This window comes from Protopterus annectens, chromosome 4.part0 (genome assembly GCF_019279795.1).
Source record: "Protopterus annectens isolate FY-2018-M chromosome 4.part0, PAN1.0, whole genome shotgun sequence".
NCBI lineage: Eukaryota > Metazoa > Chordata > Ceratodontiformes > Protopteridae > Protopterus > Protopterus annectens.
Window position 1 is genome coordinate 475433580 of NC_056733.1, and position 17722 is coordinate 475451301.

At 44.5% G+C, this 17722-nt stretch overlaps 1 protein-coding gene across 3 annotated transcripts in view; it reads left to right on the plus strand.

Moving 5' to 3' along the window:
• Positions 1-17722, plus strand: part of CORO1C (coronin 1C) — a 1687220-nt gene that overhangs the window by 425531 nt on the left and 1243967 nt on the right. The window lies entirely within an intron of this gene.

The following is a 17722-nucleotide window of genomic DNA, read 5'->3' on the forward strand; positions in this document are numbered from 1 at the left end:
CGCCGCCCAGGCGGCAGAGGGGGTCCGCAACATCAAGGTGACAGGGATACACTCCCTGGTAAACCTTTCCAGCACTCCTGAGAGGAGGCCCGACTGTCCTGCTCTGGAGGCAGTCGGGGGTCGCTTAGCTTTATACCCTCAGGCCTGGCAAAATGTAACTACAGACAAGTGGGTAAAAAGCGTGGTTACCAGAGGTTACAACATACCCTTTCTATACCATCTCATTGTAAAGAAAAGACTCCCAGATGTGCCGCCCCATCTGCGAGAGCCAGCAGCTATAGAAATTTCAAAGCTGCTAGAAAAAAGAGTCATCCAACCAGTCCCAGCGGACCAGCAAGGATTCGGGACTTACTCAAGGTTCTTTTTAGTTCCAAAGAAAACCGGGGACTGGAGGCCCATCCTGGACCTGAGCTACCTCAATACCTTCGTCAGGAAAGAAAAGTTCTGAATGGTCACGCTTCATTCGATCCTTCCATTCTTACAGAAGGACGACTGGATGTGCTCAATAGATCTAGAGGATGCATACTACCACATCAAAATGGCCAGGGCATCCAGAGATCATTTGCGCTTCCGGCTGGGAGCCAGTCACTTTCAATTTCGAGCCCTGCCCTTTGGTCTGACCTCTGCCCCCAGGGTCTTCACCAAATGCATGGCAGTGGTAGCGTCTCACTTGAGACGCCAAGGATTCCAGGTGTTTCCGTATCTGGACGACTGGCTCCTTTCTGCCACCACCCAGCGTCAACTTTTACAGGCCAGAGACTTTGCTCTTCAACTGTGTGTTCATCTAGGAATTTCCGTGAACTTCGGAAAATCCTTGCTTCAGCCATCACAAAATATTTTGTTCATAGGAGCAGAATTAAACACACGTCAGTTAATTCTAAGACTGCCCCCGGAAAGGATACTATCACTTCAGACTCACATACGTCTTCTACTTTTGTCAAGGAAATCTCCAGCAAAACTGGTACTGAAGGTTTTGGGACTCATGTCAGCTTCCCTTATTGCAATACCCTTGGGAAGGCTGCACATGAGAGTCCTTCAATGGCTACTGTTTGCACAATGGTCGTTTCAACAACTACCTCTAACACACCAGATTCTTATAACGAAAACATGCAAGACAGATCTAAACTGGTGGCTTCAAACGTGCAACCTTTCCAAGGGGAGACCATTTGTGCTACCCACGCCTACAGTTACGGTGACCACGGACGCTTCCCTGATAGGGTGGGGGGGCATCTTTCAGGGACAGACAGTCCAAGGCGAATGGACCAATTTGGAGTACAATCTGCACATCAATGTTCTAGAGTTGAGGGCAGTGTTTCTAGCGTTGCAACACTTTGCTCCCCTTCTTCCTCTGGGAACTATTGCAGTTCAGACGGACAACATGTCTGTAGTCTGGTACATAAACAAGCAAGGGGGAACCAAATCCTATCAGCTTTGCAGAGAGGCCATGAGAATCTGGCAGTGGGCGGAGTCCACGGGTCGCTTTCTAATAGCAACGCACATCCCGGGGTCATCCAACGTCATAGCCGACAGGCTGAGCAGAGCAATTCTGTTACCGCACGAGTGGTCCCTAAAACAGTCAGTAGCGAACAGGATTTTTCGCGTGGGGCCAGCCTTCCTGCGACCTGTTTGCGTCTCCAATGAACGCCAAATGCAGGAGCTACTTTGCCCTATTACCCCCTCCAGGGGAAGTCCCCAGGGACGCACTGGTTCACGATTGGCCCCCGGGACTCCTGTACGCATTTCCTCCATTTCCTCTGATACCAAAGTTTCTCCAGAAAGCCAGAAACCTACACAGGACAATAATCCTCATTTCCCCATTCTGGCCTCGTCAAATTGAGTTTCCCTTCCTGAAGACTCACTGCATTCGGGGACCCTGGATTCTGGACCCAGAGCCAGATCTATTGACTCACTCGTCAGGGGCTCCCCATCCCGCGCTCCTGTCCCTCCATCTAGCAGCTTGGCTGCTCCAATTCCCAACTTAGCCAGGTCTGATCTTTTGTCGCCAGCAGTTCAGGATATATTGGTGGCTTCTCATAAAGCTTCCACTACTAAAACATATTCTAGTAAATGGAAGCGATTTGTATTCTGGGCAAATACACACCAAGTGGATCCTTTTACAGCTCCCTTGAATAAAATATTAGAGTATTTAACGGACTTATTCCATCAGGGTGCTTCTCCTGCTACACTAAGAGTTCAATTGGCAGCCATTTCAAATTTCCATGTGGAAGAATGTGGAGCTCCTGTTATGGCTCACAGACTTTGTAAAGCCTTTCTAAAAGGGGTTTTCCATATTAGACCACCAGTCAGATCTCCTACGTCACCTTGGAGTCTAAACTTGTTATCTAAATTAATGTTGCCCCTTTGAACCTGCCTCTTCTTGCCCATTAAAATTTTTGTCCTGGAAGACTCTATTTTTGGTAGCCATTACTTCCGCTAGGCGAGTGTCTGAACTTCAGGCTCTCTCCATCAAGCACCCTTATTTGATCTTTCACTCTGACAGAGTTTCTCTTGAACCAATTCATCTTTCCTCCCTAAAGTGTGTTCTATTAACAATATTAATCAGTCCATTGAATTACCCACTTTCTTCAAAAATCACTCCAACAAAATGGAGTACATGTTGCATAAATTAGATGTTCACAGACAACTAAGATTTTACTTGGATAGAACAAAAGATCACAGAAAAACTGATCAACTCTTTGTGGCTTTTGCTGATAGCAGGAAAGGACTAGCAGTTACCAAAAGAACTCTTTCTAAGTGGTTAACGGATTGTATAATCTATGTCTACGATTCTTCAAATCAAACTCTTTTGCACAAACCCAAAGGACATTCCACAAGGTCAGTGTCTACATCTTTGGCTCATGCAGCCCGCCTACCACTGGACGCTATTTGTGCGGCTGCTACTTGGTCTAAGCCACATACATTCATTTCTCATTATAAGGTAGACAAGGCGTCTAGGGACAGGGCAACCTTTGGTTCCACTGTGCTCAAGAACGTCCTTCCGTGAGTTCCTCAGGAACAAGGAGCTAGGGACGCTACCCATGTGTAAGAACAAACGGCGAGATTGAACACTATCACATATAGAAGTTATGTCCTTACCATAACGTTCCATGTGGAGTGTTCATCTCGCCTTTGTTCTTACATTCCCACCCTCCCGCCCTAAGAAGAACGTTCTTTGATGCCTGGCCAGGATCATCCTGTTGCTGCTTCTACAAATATTGTGTACATAGTTGACATATATATATATATATATATATATATATGTCTATTTGTCTTACTATTTATATATAGTTATGTATATATTCTTATTTCTGGACATATGTGATGTAAGCATGAATGTGCTCTCTCTGGAGATTGGTTTGCTTGCAAACTAGATCTGAGGTAAAGGCAGAGGGGGATTGTGGGTATTAGATTGTCTCGAGCTTCTTCTCGATGCAGAGCTTGCAAGAGGCCGGCACGGAGCCGAGGATCGGCTCCGAACCCATGTGTAAGAACAAAGGCGAGATGAACACTCCACATGGAACGTTATGGTAAGGACATAACTTCTATTTCTTTCCCTCTCCTGAGGCCGTATAACTGTTAAGCCTTTGGGAATTTGCAGTTCTTTGTCTTTGTAGGCTAAAGGTGAAGTAACATGATGATCACCAATGTGTTGGCCCAGACGTGAAAACCTGAAACATGCAAACTTGCTTTTGTGAAGAAGGCTGTTACCTTAAATATTGCTTTACACTTGAGCTATCATAAACTATATAAGAAACAAATTTGCGAGAGTCACTACATACCTGTCAAATGGCAGTTTTATTGAGGATGGTCAAACTTAGTATGTGTTTCTTATTATTTCATTTGAAGTGAATAGAAAACTGACCTTACAGGAGAGACTAGGGAAAGTTATTTATCAGCTGTGCCCTTGCAGTGCAGTAGTGGAAAGAAAGATGTCTGCTCCCAGAGGGCATTCATTCTTTACCCTCCTCCCCCCACTGCCTGCCCGTCATTAGAACATTTCTTCATCTTCATTATCTGGGGTAGGTGAATGAGAGGTACCATCACGGAGGCATTCATCAGGGGTAGTTTGAGTTTTTTGATCATGGAATTGCATTCCCTGTGTACAGTCTACTACGTAATAGAAAGGGATGTGCAGTGGTATGTCCACACTGGTTGTCCCTCACTTCTGCAAAGGAAGTACCAGTAAGTAACCCTGTCTCTTCCACGAAGCATAGGAAATGGTTTCCCTCATCTCCACAGGAGAAACCCCACCCTCCTTAAAGAGGTGAACAGGCTGTCTTTATTTTTCTTTCTCCCTGCCGAAGTCCTTCAGTGTCAGGGGGTGCTGTTGAACCCTGGTAGCCACGGTGACACTTAAGTCTCCGTCTCTCTGTGCCACAGAGCCAGGTATGAGGGCATTCAGGAGTAGAAAAATTACAAAGAGTAACCAATAATTATTGTAGTGTTGGTAGATTTAGATTGCGAAGAACATTATGACTAGACAAAAATGTATTTTTGTGCGTATAGAGATCCTCAAGACCCTTTCTTATTCTCTTGTCTGTTTTTTTCCCATGTCTTTTTCTGCCCAAATTTTGGGTAATACTCTAATCCAGTGTAAATCTGTGGCATAAGACTGAACACTCTAAAATGTATCTTATTCTTTGTTGACTGGGTTAACCCCACCAGGCTAGTAGCTTCTTTTCAGGAGAGATCTGACGTGGTATTTGTACTACTAGTGGAAATTTGCCTGGAACATCAGGGGAACTTTCCCTACTCGTATCTTTTGCAGCCAAAGAGTGAGGCCACATGTCCCATTCCTAGTGCAGTGGCAGCTCGGAGGACAGTGTGCAGTGAGGGAAAGATGGTGGATGTCCGAGTCAGATGTCTGTGCTGAGAGTAGTAACAAGATTGTGTAGGATTCAGAAGTCTTTTTTCAGCAAAATGTATTTGTTGAAGCTGGAAAAGAAGACTCTACAAGTGAAGCTTGTTTTACTACAACCCTCCAGTTTGGGAGGGTTATGGGATGATTTATTGAAGGAGACGGTGATGCAGAGTGAGCTGGAGAATGAAGGAGATCTTTCCTGGGAAGACATGATGGATAAAATGCAGAAGAAGCAAGAGTCCATCCTGAAGGTTGATGCCGAGATGGAAAGTAAAACCTATGCAGAAAATTGAAAGAAGGTGTAAGGGGAGTAACGGAAAAGAAAAAGACCAGTAGAAAATGCAAAGTGGAAGTATGTGGCGAGGAATCAAAATGAAAGAAAAAACTGGATAGGTATGAAATCTCGTTCAACTTAATGGTTTCTTTGGGTGTAAAAGCCCAAGAGGTAAGAGCATTTATTCTTACAAACAGTGGCATTTTGTGACATTATACTTGAGACTGGTTATGCAATGAAAAAAATTCTTGGGGAATATGAAAAGAACTGTAATCCTTGGAATTTATATGTAATAAAAGCATATAGCAGGGAAACCTAAAACATTCCTGTACAATTCTGAACAGAAGTAGAAAGAGAAACTTTGAAAGAACATTTGAAATGCTAATGAAAAGAGGTGCTGGATATTGCAAAGGTTTATGATAAAACTGGGTTATGGGCTGGTGTATAGGATTTGTAATATTGTGTTAAAGATAGAAAAATACAAAATTACACACATTCCAAGTATGTTAAATGTTGAAGGAAATAAGGTTGTAGTAAAATACTAGGGGTAACCTAAAACTTTTATTTTGGGGGGCATCTAATAAATGACGGTTATAAAAGAAATGTTATACTTGGAGTGAACTGGGTCATGATGCAAAAATTGTGAACGGAAATGTTATAAATGTAATAACTGGGGATTGATTGACTATAAAACTGAAACTAATAAGGAAAGTGAAAAAAAATAGAGGAAGTGTTAGTGGTTGAAGTAGATGAATAATAGATGACAGAAGATGGAGGAAATAGAGGAAGGTTCAGAAATAAGTGATGAAGATATACATTTTGACATAGTAAAATAAGAATCCTATTGATAAAAGAGTAAAAGACAGAAAAAGGGAAATTTAAAGGGAGGAGTATAAAAGAAAAGGAAATAGATAAGTAAAGTATAATTTCTAGAAAGTTTAAGAAAAAGGAAAGTAATTTGAGAGTTCTTTCTGTAAATGTAAATAGTATTAAAACAGAGTGAGAAGGCATAGTAACAGCTGCATTCAAATTGCTGGAACCTGTGTTCTGAGAGACTGCCTTACATATTATCTGCAGTTATACAGAGCGGAGTATATATTTTTTTGGTTATAGAGCTTAATTGTTGCTTAGATCTGTAATGTTGTCTCACTGTTCTGAGAGACTGATCAGCAAATATACAGAGCTGAGAATATTTTTTTGGTTTTAAAGTTTGTACTGATAGTTTTTGCTTAGATCTCTGTAGAAACTGTTTTGTCCCACCCACCCTCCCTATTTTTGGTTTGTAGTTTAAATTTGGTGGCTTTTGCAGTTGCCCGCCCCACTGTAGATTTGATCTGGGACACTTCCCCCGTCCCATCTCTTTACCACATTCTACCTAATAAACTCTTTCTGCACTTGCTTTTAGTCCTTTTTAATTTAATTGCATTTTTAAACTGTGTTTGGTCTAAGTGTGCTAGCTTGCACTGCATGTGAATTGTTTTTTACTACTGTTTTTGCTACTTTTTTTTTTTTTTTTTTTTTTGTAAGCCTGTTTCCTACCTTTCCTGTAACTAGTGTTCCAGATACAGATTTGCTGTATCCAGGACTGTATGTAAGCTTCTGAGTCCCCCAAGCCTTTCTCTGTTGGAGGGAAGCCTTCTATCTTATCAGTGGGAGTGGTAAGCACTAGGTAACCAGTATACCACAAAAGTAGTGGTTCTGGCCCATAATTTGTAGTTATTGGCCGTTTGGGCAATCTCTTCCATCTCTCTCAACTTTCTGATTTGAAAGCCTGTATTTGCACTTGTTTCTGTCCTGTAACTCATCTAGTGCAGATACAGATTCTTAGTTTTAGCACTTAAATTTGCTTGTTCATGCTCAGCACTTGTTCAGAACTTGTAAGCACTAAATAAGCTACTAATTCCTATAGCACTCTATCTTCCTCATTACCTAGAGGAAAACAGTTTTTGTACTTACTTTTCTCACTTGCTTAGAGAAAAACGGCTCTTGTACTCACTTTTCTCACTTATCTAGAGGTAAAACCCTGCAACTGTCTTTTTGCGTGGTCTTGCACACAGAGCAGTGTCGGGCAGTGCCGGTTAGCTGGGGTATACTATTCCCGGCCTCACAAAGCCTGCACTGTAAATTTTCCCTTAGAATTAGGCAAGCCTCAAGTCAAGTGCTTCAGATCAGCTGCTCTTATTGCAGCACTTGCAAAACAGAAATCAGCACTTGTCCTAATCTCCTAGACAGCACTATTATTCTCCTCCAAATTTCCTAGACAGCACTATTATAATATAGCATAAGACCCTCGATCGTCCGCAGGACTTGAGGAGTTCAATTTACTCTTCAAAGCATGTCCAGAGGTCAGCTTCAGGTGTACTCTCCAGTTCATCTGATGGAATTGGGCATCCTGAGGCAGTGTCACAACTGCCTCATGTATACAGACAGCCCTCTCCTCTTACCTCTAGACACAAACGCTTATGAAAGATGCAAATACATAGCCAGACTGGAGGCTAAGCGCTCTCAACCCATGACTGTAACAGATAGTCAAGAGGATAAAGGGACACACTTGCATCACACCACCTGTCACACATGACTCTACAAAACAAGCACTGGCAAAACATAATCATAAATACACAAAAGCATATTCAGAGGCACTAGGTACCAATCTGAAAAAGAAACAGTGCCCACCAAAGCAGACAAGCAAGCAACCTGCACCCCCAAACACAAGCCAGAAAACACATAATTTACCTCAGCAGTGTGCCTCACAACAGCCCTTAAGGCAAAACACCATACCTAACACGCTAGTAATAGGAGAGTCTATAGTAAGGCACACGGATGTTCCACTCACCAGGCTGAACAAGGAGAAGGTTACTGTCAGCTGCCTGTCAGGTGCTCGGATCCGCCACATAACACAGGCACTTAGGTCACTCCAGAACAAGTATGACGCTGTCATTGTACATGTTGGTGTGAATGATCTAAGACGTACCTCCCTAGACTACATGAAAAGAGACATTGAGGAGCTCTCTGATCATGTAGCCCAAGCTGGTATGACCCTGACCTTGAGTAGCATACTACCTTCACCTAGAATGATACCACAATGCAAAGACAAAATGATCTATTTCAACAATTGGCTAAGCTTCTGGTGTCATTCTAAGGGGATCCAGTGTCTGTCTGCCTGGGATAACATGATAGACAAGCCTCACTGTTTTGCCAGAGATGGGTTGCACCTGTCACTCCTAGGTTTTCGAATTCTGGCCAAGGCTCTTGCCGTCCCCATAGTGCCTTTTTTAGGCAAGGCTCAAAGGACAAACCAACCACCGTAACCAGCACAGGTAACCAAAAACTAAGGGTAATGCTACTCAATGCCAGAAGTCTCAACCTCAAAATGCACACACTCGAGGCTCTCCTCAGCATGGAGAAAATCGATGTTTGTGCAGTGACGGAAACCTGGTTCAAGGCTCAAGAGAGCACCCCAGCACTGCCAGGTTACAATTCATATCATACCTTCCGGCCTCAGTTACCAGATCGCAGTACAAAGGGCGGAGGTGTATCCATATTCATCAAGGATACCCATATCTCCAGGTTAGTAGCGCAGCATGATACCCCAGAGATCATCCATGCGCAACTATCAGCAGGCAAAACCACATTTCAAGTCGTAGCCAGTTATAGATCGCCCACCATGTCCCAAGATGCTCACTCTGCATTCCTTGAGACATTGGAAAATATAAAGGTCCTACCCAACACCATAATCTTGGGTGATTTCAACTACCCTGGTATAGACTGGGCGAACTACCAGTGTTCCAATTCCTGTGCTCAGCGATTCATAGAATTTATAAATTCAAATGCCCTTGAACAACTAGTTTGTTCCTCCACTAGAGGGGACAACATATTGGATTTAATCATCACAAATATGGGCGCCCATTGTACCACACCCGTTATCACCCCCTCCTTGGTCAGATCCGACCACAAACTGATAACCCTGGACATCCTCACTCCTCCACCTCCCCCAATCAAAGAAACCATAGTCAAAAACCTTTCCAAAGCAAACTTCAAACTACTTGCATCCGAAGTGGAAAGCTTCACTGTTCCTTTGCAGAAGGATAATAATATCCAGGATGTGGAATCCTACACCAAGGCATTCTGTATGCATCTTCAGGATTGCATGGACCGTGCTATCCCAAATAAAACCAAGAGTACTTCCTCAAGCAAGAAGAAACCAGTCTGGTGGACCCCGGCCATAAGCAAACTTTACAATAAAAGGAGGAGTCTTCTACAAAAAAAGGCCAAATCTCAAGTAGAAAAATCATCCCTGATCAGCATTAGTAAGAAATTGAGGGCCCTCATGAAGTTAACTAAAGCTAATTTTGAAAAGAAAGTTGCCAAGGATAACCATAAGGCCTTCTTATGGCTACATCAAAAACCTAAATGGCAATGCTCAGGTCTGTTCTGAGCTAGTACAAAATGGAACAAAATTCACTGACCCTTCTGACATTGCCAACATCTTGGCTGACAGGTTCAGTGCAAATTTCTCCCCCCCGCTCACCACCTACAGGGCCTATTACCATTCTAGGGGATTGTGCAAGTCCAATTATTACTGATACGTTGGTTAACAAGGCTCTATCTAAAGCTAAAAACACTGCCTCCATGGGACCAGATGGTGTCCCAGGCTATGTCATACGTGAGCTCCAAAAGGAATTAACCCCGCATCTTAATACCCTGTTCAGTCAGCCTCTCCACAGGATATGTGCCCATAGAATGTCGCACGGCAATGGTGGTCCCGCTACACAAGGGTGGGACCATAACTGACCCTGGGAACTACTGACCATTAAGCCTGACCAGTCTGATCTGTAAGGCTATGGAGCGAATCATTATGGAACTCATAAATGGAGAGATTGGGAACCTCCAGTCGCTGGACGCCACACAGTTGGGCTTTGTCAAGGGCAGATCATGCCTCCTGAACCTGGTGGATTTCTTTGAGACAGTTACTCAGGCTTTAGATAAGGGAAAGGAGGTACACAAGGCTTACCTTGACCTTGCTAAAGCATTTGACACCATTCCCCAGTCAGGTATTATTGATAAGCTCACCAGCCTGGGCATAAACCCTTATGTTAGAAGATGGATCGCAAACTGGCTCTCAGACAGATCCCATAAAGTAAGAGTAGCGGGATCTATGTCCGAATCCAGGCCAGTAATGAGTGGTGTTCCTCAGGGCTTTGTCCTGGGGCCCCTCCTGTTTGGCATATACTTCTCAGAAGTACAGGCAAGCACGGAAGGGCTGTGGCTGACTACGTTTGCAGACTACTGCAAACTGGGTGCTATAATAGTCTCCGGCCGACATGGAGATCCTCCAGAAGGGCCTAAATGAGACTGATGCATGGTGTCAAAGCCATGGTCTCAAGCTAAATGCAAAAAAAAATGCGTAGTAATCCCCTTTGGAAAAAACAGAGTACCCGCAAACTACAACATAGGAGGTAATCCCCTGAAATCTGAAAAAGAAATAAGGGATCTAGCGACCCAAGTAGATAGTCAGCTTTCCTTTGATAACCATGTTGCCAAAGTGGTTAGAAAATACTTCTATGTGACCCATCTGATCACAAAAGGGTTCGCATCAAGATCTAAGGATGTAATGGTGCCCCTCTACTCTTCCCTCCTCAGACCCATTATTGAGTACAATGAACCAATTGGAATGTACCTGGCTAGACATCTCCAGCAGCTGGAGAGACCACAAAGGTACCTAACCAAGAGGATTACTGGCCTCAGACAGGTGCCCTATGCAGCACAATTGAAAAAGCTAAGACTGTTCTCTGTTGCATACCGCTTTCTCAGAGGCGATCTCTGTCTAACGTACAGAGCCATGTCCAACCCAGAATTGTTGAACATGCTCCATCTTAGCAAAACCAAATCTACTCGAGCTACACGCTCTAGCGTTATAAATCTCAACATAACAATGAATAGAACTTGCTGGAGGGATAGATTCCCTTCGCAGGGACTTCCCTTACTATGGAACAGGGTCCCGATCTACATAAGACAGAGCCCTTCACTATCACTCTTCAAGAGGAACCTTGATGAGTGGATGGGTAACAGAAAGTTCACACCAACAGCACTACTAGATAGGGGCCAAGGGTACTAGCTGCTAGTACAAGGGTCTAGGAAACTACTAAAGGGGCGGTGAATACCGCACAACGTGGCTGGGCTAATATATGCCTTCGGGCAGATAGCCCAGTACCAACCTATGACCCTATATGGGTTTGTAATGTGCAATAAATGTGATGTAGATGTAATTGTACTTGAAGATAACAAGATTCTTTAAGTGAAGAAAGATTTACCAACAAAAATTACGGGGAGGGATAATTTGGAATTCAGGAAATGATTGGTGTTCTGCAACAGAAGAATTTTGCAGAAATGTGTGAACATATTCAATATAACTTTAGTAAGAATGGGAATATTAACTATTGTAGATCTAAAAGTGAAAGAATTACAGCATTATATGCTTATATTACTTGTAATGAAAGGGAAAGTTTTTATTTCACCAGATTCTAGATTATGCAGTGATTTAAATATGAATCTTAAGACAGAGGTGGTAAGTTTCACAGCCCCCACGCTAAAGGATAACGCTGCCCAATATCCAGAAACCTTTACAAATGCACTCTATGAGCAGCTACAAGGATGCATGGATCATGCCATCCCTACAAAACCAAGACTCACTCCTCTTAAGAGAAGGAAACCAGTCTGGTGGACCCCTGCCATAAACAGGCTATACAATAGAAGGAGGAAACTAGTTCAGGAAAAAAAGCAAATCCCAAGAAGGAAAGACATCCCTGATCAGTATCGGTAAGAAACTAAGGTCCCTCATAAAATCATCCAAGGCTAACTTTGAAAGAAAAATAGCCAAGGATTCAAAAGATAACCACAAAGTCTTCTTTAGCTATGTTAAGAATCTAAGTGGCAACTCGCAGATATGCACTGAACTAGTGCAAAATAACACAAAATATACTGAACCTACTGATATTGCCAACATGCTGGCAGATAGATTCACTGCAAACTTCACCCCACCCCCAAAAGTGCCCGCAACAATACCGGAAAAGTGTAGTGTCCTGTAAATCGCAATCGCACAGGTGAAAACAGCCCTTTCAAAAGTCAAAAACACAGCGTCAATGGGGCCAGATGGTGTCCCAGGCTGCGTCTTGCACAAACTACAGAATGAACTAAGCCCCACCTAAACATGCTGTTCAACCTCAGCCTCTCCACGGGCTACGTGCCCATAGAATGGCGCACATCAATGGTTATTCCACTTCACAAAGGAGGGGCCACAACTGACCCTAACTATCGCCCCGTAAGCCTGACTAGCCTGGTCTGCAAGGCTATGGAGTGCATCATCATGGAACTAATTAACAAAGACATTGGGAACCTCTGAACACTTGACCAGACCCAGTTCAGCTTTAAGGGCAAATCATGCCTACTAAACCTGGTTGATTTCTTCAAGACAGTCACAAAGGCCATAGACGAGGGAAAGGTGGTTCACACAGCCTACCTTGACCTCGCCAAGGCTTTCGACACCATTCCCCACTTTGGTATTACAGAAAAACTCACCAGCCTGAACATAAACCCCTACGTCACGAGATGGGTTGCCAACTGGCTTACAGACAGAACTCACACGGTAAGAATAGTGGGCTCCAGGTCTGACTCTAAACCAGTCACAAGTGGTGTCCCACAAGGCTCGGTCCTGGGACCCCTACTGTTCGGCATATACTTCTCAGAAGTACAGGCAAACACAGGAGGACTATGGCTAACCAAGTTCATCGATGACTGAAAACTGGGAGCCATAACTGACTCTCCGGCTGACATGGACATCCTCCAAAAGGGCCTTATTGAGGTGGACACCTGGTGTCAAAGTCATGGCCTCAAGCTAAATGGCAAAAAATGCATAGTCATCCCATTTGGGAAAAACAACACCCCCACGAATTACCACATAGGTGGCAGCCCCCTTAATACAGAAGAGGTAATAAAAGATCTGGAGACCCAGGTAGATGGTAATCTCTCCTTTGACAATCATATTGCCAAAGTAGTTATGAAATCCTTCTATGTGGCCCATCTAATTACTAAAGGGTTTGCATCCAGAAATAGGTTATAGTGCCCCTCTACTCGTCACTCATCAGACCCATCATAGAGTTCAATGCCCTATTTGGGATGTACCTCGCAAGACGTATCCAACAGCTGGAAAGACCACAAAAGTACCTTACCAAGAGGATTACTGGCCTCAAACATATGTCCTATGCAGCGCGACTGAAAAAACTCCGGCTGTACTCTGTGGCATATCGCTTACTCCGAGGTGATCTCTGCTTGACTTGCAAAGCCATGTCCAACTCAGAGTTGATAGACATGCTCCACCTAAAGAAATCCAAGTCACTGCGAGCCATGCACTGTAGTGAGCTAAACCTCACCACAGCAATAAATAGAACATGTTGGCGGTATAGATTCCTGTCAGAGAGACTCCCCATGCTTTCGAACAAAATTCCAAACTACATTAGGCAGAGCCCTTCACTAACACTCTTCAAGAGAAACCTTGACGAGTAGATGTGTAACAGAAAATACACCCCTGGGATCACTTCATTGGCTCTGCTTGACAGAGGATCAGTTAATTAATCAATGGGGCGGCGAAAGCCTACACACTCTGGCTAGGCTTATAAATGCCCACGGGCAGATAGCCTAGTACCCACCTATAAACCTATAATATTACAGTGACAGGAGATTTATGTTGTGATTTAAGAGGCAGGAGTAAAAAAGAATGGAAATTATTCAAGAAAAATTACAGAAGTTATGAGGTGGTAAATTTAATACCTTGGGATAAAAATAATGGCTTTACAGAAGGGTTCTTTACAGAACTGAAAAAAGATTACTTCACAGTATCAGAAGGATTCGCTTATAGAAAAATTGAAGATAATTAAAACAGTTTTTTTGATCTAGTAATAAGACTAGAGATAAAGGAAAACAAAAAAATATGTAAAAATAGGCAAAGGAATAAAACGTTTAAATGAGAAAAGAGATGAAGGAAAGAGATTAATGCAGTTATGGAAAGGACATATTACTTTGAGAGCATTTTATAAAAATTGGTCTCATTGCTGGGGTGGTGCAGCGATTAGCGTTGTCACTTCACAGCAAGAGGTTCTCCCATTTGATTCTCAGCTGGAGCGCCTTCTGTGTGGAGTCTGCATGTCCTCCCCATGGTCAAATGACTTCTAAAGACACAATGCCCCTCTCATAGTCTCTCCAGATCCTGTTTGCCATGTTCCTCGTCAGACGTGTCAAGCCTTCTCTCAGCCAAGTGTTAGCTTTTTTGTAGTTATTTCGAATCTTTAGTGTTTGTTAAACAGTTTTTATCCTCTAAAGTTATTTCTCATCTCTGCCTTTTTCTTTTCTTGACTAAACCCTACCCCACTACCTTGGTAGTTTTTTCGTACCATCGTTGGTGCTACTCTTTCTCCCTACATTAGCAGGCCCTCCTCTTACCTTTTTGGTATTTTAGTACATTGTTGGTACTCTTTTCCTGCTATCTGTACAAAAAAAAAAAAAAAAGTGCTTTCTTTCACTGTCCTATCATGTTGCTAGTTATAGTTTGTTGTGTGGTAGTACTAGTGTGTTATAATGGCAGATAAGGCCAAGCTTGGGTTCAAACGGTGTGATAAGTGCGGGCTTAAGATGCCCAGTTCTGACGGTCACGTTTGGTGTGTTTTCTGTTTTGAGCGTTGACCACCTTAATGTCTCTTGTGACATTTGTTCTAGCTTCAGCAACCGTATGTTGGCTAAACGCAAGAACAGACTTATTCTAAAGGATATGCTGAAATCACCCTTCACAGAGGCTCTTTCCGGGATAGAGGTCTCACCACCTGCTAAGCATAAAGACGTAAAACAGCATAAGGAGAAATGGAGTCTTTCGGTTCCGACATCCCCATCCTCCTCTGACCCAAGTCAACACTGGGCTTCTCCCGCGCTGTCTGCGCAGACAGCTTCGGCACCAGCATCCTTGTCTCCCTCGGTGCGGCTTTTGATTTTGACTCCGACTCCTTCCACTGTACTGGCCTCGGCACTATCCCCCCGCAGTGCCGACTTTGTGACACAGGCTGCGACTACTGTACCTGCATCGGCACCATCCCCACGGTACCAATGTCATACACTGCTCCACTGGTAATGACACCTTCAGTTCCGAAGGTCAAGCACCTTCCCAGAACTAGGTATTTTCCATCTTATGACCCCTTTTTGGGATAACAATTTAGTCCTTTTCTTGAGAGACCAGACTCCCCCATCGGCAGCGTCCTTTAGATTCACCAGGAGCCTTTCGGAACAGGATGTAGTGAGTGTTGTGGACCAGCTTCTGGCAGCTAGAGGATTAACCACCCAGACCAGGTCTTCCCACCCTCTTGGAGTGGAAGCTCTCATGGCATATTCTCCTGTCTATCCTCCTCCAACCTCCACCCAGGTTTTGAATACTTCGGTACCGATGGCCATCCTGGTGCATACCATCTTGGGTCTGACAGTGGAGGCTTCCCTGTTGGCACCGATTTACTCTTGGCACCACGGCTCCTTTGGAACTGGTGCACTCTTGGAGCAGTGATTGGGCTGTTGGCACAGATTGTTTTTTTTTCTGTGGCGCTGTCTATGGCTCTCCTGGCAGCTGCTGGTCTTCTTGGAGCTCCTCACCTGGAAGCGGGCTCCTCAGGGCAGGGTGTCACCCAGTTTCCGAGGCCGTCCTTCTTGGTTCCGGGCTCCCATCTCTCCTCGGGCGGGCCTGCTTTCCAGGTGATGGAGAGGGTCCTTGCTTCAACAGGCTCGCAGTTGACACCATTGGCATTGGAAACAGAACCCCCCCTCTAGCTTGCAGCTGTCCCACCCTCCTACTACGGAACCTCGAGCACGGGAGCCACAAGACCTGCCCTTCAAGGGAACCCTTTTTCTGGAGTGCTCCTCAGATGATCCCACTGGGCAGCCACCCTGGAAGAAACTTTGCAAGAGGAAGCATCTTGATTCCCCTGAGGACTCCATTACTGAAGACACCGGTTTGCAATGAGGGAGAAGGGTCCCCACGGTCTCCCTCGGAAGAAATCTCATTTGGAGACATTCTCGAGATCCTCAAGCAGAGGGAAAAGTTGAAGCGCTTCAACCTTTTGGAGGAATCTGTGTTCTTGCAGGCTTTCCATGCTCGGCCATATACTTCCTGGGTGACCCCACCTGCAGATGAGCTCATTTATCGACATATTGTGCAGCATACCTGGAAAGCCCTGGACAACATAGTACCTGTCCCCCAGAGGCCAGATAAAATTATGTCCACTCCTGAAGACCAACCCAGTTGGTCCAAACAGCTGGTAGTCGATTCCATGGTTGTGGCACCGGCCACCAAGAGGGAACTGTCGGAAGATGGTTCCACTGCTCATCCCATGAACAGGGAGTCTCTGGTTATGGACAGACTGAGGAAGCGGACCAACGCTTCAACAACCTTTGCCATTCAGTCGCTGAATTACCTGGCACACTTTATTCATCTCCAAAGAGACCTAATTTCAGAAATGTCTGCCTCTTTAACGGAGGGTACTTCCTGAGGAGGTGCGTGATACTGTTGCCTCTCAGCTAGCTACCTTGGAATCAATCTCTAATTCCTTGATGCGCTTGATTTCTCACACTACCATGGGGGCAGCTCGAGTAGCTGCATCGGGCATCGTTATGAGACGGCATGCTTGGATGCATTTGACTTCGTGAACCCCTTTAAATCTTCCTTTGTCAACGTGCCTGTTGACGAATCTTCCCTTTTTGGTCCCAAAGTAAGAGAGACACTTTCACGTAGTGAGAAGGACGGAAAGACCTTGTCTGCTGTGGGCATACGTTTTTCCACCCTCCAGAGGTCCTACTCCAGGAATCAGGGGAGGAAAATTGTGGTTCAAGAAGTCCCAAGGATATTTTCGTGACACTTGTAATGAGCAATCCCCCCCCCCCCGGGGCAGAGGGGGCAACTCCGCAAGATTCCCCTTTTGGGGCAGTGGGGGTCTGTGCAACCAGGGTGCTAAAGATTCCTTCGCTCGCTAACCCTTCCAGCGCTCCTGAGCAGCAGCCCGATTGCTTTCCTCTGGAAGCAGTTGGGGATCGATTTTTCTCTGCACCTACAGGCCAGGCAATTCATTAACAATGGATGCGTGGGTGCAGAGAATAATATCCAGAGGCTATCGTATCCCATTCAACCTCACTCCCAGACCTGTAAAACGAATCCCCGATGTCCCACCCGGTCAGAGGGAGGCTGCAGCCTTAGAAATCGAAAAGCTGCTAAGAAAGAGTCATCCAACCAGTCCCACCAGACCAAAGAGGACCCGGCTTTTACTTGAGGTTCTTTTTAGTGGCAAAAAAGACTGGACTGGAGACCAATACTGGCTCTCAGCTTACTAAACAAATTCATCAAACCTCAAAAATTTCAGATGTTCATGGTGCAGTCCATTCTCTCCTTTTTGGGGAAGGACAACTGGATGTGCTCTATAGACCTCCAGGATGCGTATTACCACTTAAAGATGGACAAAAGCTCCTGGAGATTTCTCCGCTTCCGGCTGGGAGCCAATCGTTATCAGTTC